This window comes from Berghia stephanieae, chromosome 10 (genome assembly GCF_034508935.2).
Source record: "Berghia stephanieae isolate SIO BIC M18660-M18661 chromosome 10, UCSD_Bste_1.3, whole genome shotgun sequence".
Classification (NCBI taxonomy): domain Eukaryota; kingdom Metazoa; phylum Mollusca; class Gastropoda; order Nudibranchia; family Aeolidiidae; genus Berghia; species Berghia stephanieae.
Window position 1 is genome coordinate 3138458 of NC_088369.1, and position 1438 is coordinate 3139895.

Here is a 1438-nt window from a genome sequence, read left to right on the forward strand (position 1 = left end):
ATTTTCTTCCTTTTTTACTGGCGCTGATATGACCTAAGTGTTGTAAAACCCTTAAAAACAAAAACAAAAAAACCCACATATGCTTGTTTAGATTACTGGTTTGTATGTTTTGATAACTATGATGTGTGTAATAAATATAATTGCTTGATTGAGTGATATAATTATTACTTCAACTATACTATAACCGTAATTATGTTTTTGAAATCACAAAGTATAAATATATTTTAAAAGTATGTCACTTGCAATCTCTGTTTTATATTATGTATGATATACAGATTGTTCATGTTAAAAATAAATGTCCCAATGAGATAACTGTAAGAACTGAGTTTTATTTCTTACTCTAGTGTGCAAGCGGATGGTTGGCGGGGCCATAGTAGATGGGAATCCTTTTAAGGTTCTTCCATTGTCATACTGTTTCTTCTTTGGGGGGGGGGGGGGGGGGGGGGAAGTATAATTATATGTCTAAAGCTATTGCAAGTGTTCTACAGCTACGACAGTCTCAGTCATTTTTTGGAAATGTATTTTCTTGTCTCTATTCAACTTGTAACTACAAACTGTTTTCAGTTACTTTTCTTTTATCTATCACCTTACTCTCTCTCTCTCTCTAGTGTTCTCTTAACAAGCTTAAATACACAGCTGTTCTGTTTGTTCAGTCGTGCTATACGACTGAGTACTTACGTACAAAAAGGGTGTTAGCATATCCCTGGGCCATAATGCATGTTATGGGGTAACCATCATCAATCTATATTTTTTCCTGTAAATATCTTTCGTCACCTATTTTGAAAGATGATATTTATTTCCCTCGTAGTAAATCTACCTCTCTGAAACATCCATGGCAGGGCCTAAAGTCTTGGTATTATTTTAACTTGTCTAACATCTTACTTACCACTGAGCACTTATATGACCTTAGCAGTGAGCATGGAATAACCCGCGTAAAAGTAAAAAAAAAGGAAAGTATAAGAATTCTCACTTTTAACTTTTATACTACTATTATTATTATTACTACAAAGTACTCTATATGGGTAACTTGTGTAACTTTAGCTAAGTCGTTATTGATATTGAAATGAACGAACTTATAAGCGTTAATATTATTTAGAAATAAGATCCTCTAACACTTAACACGTCTTTAAATTGTTTTGTGCGCGAAGAGCTGCACGCCAGCGTACAGGTAAACGATAAAGTGGACAGCGGCGAAGTCGGCCTGTTAGTTTTCGTCCCTCTCCCACGCTTCCTGGCCTGTGCTATATAGAGGGCCTTGGTGCAACCTCTTTCACAGTATTCTTTGCTATACATCTTCTGACAATTTATGAACTCTCTCTCTTTGCCCTGTTCTATACTTGAATGTTTTATATACAGCATAACTTCCAAAAGGAGTGCTTTTGGGAAACACAACGAATAACAACTTGCAACAACCTAGCAGAAAACATGAATCAACAAT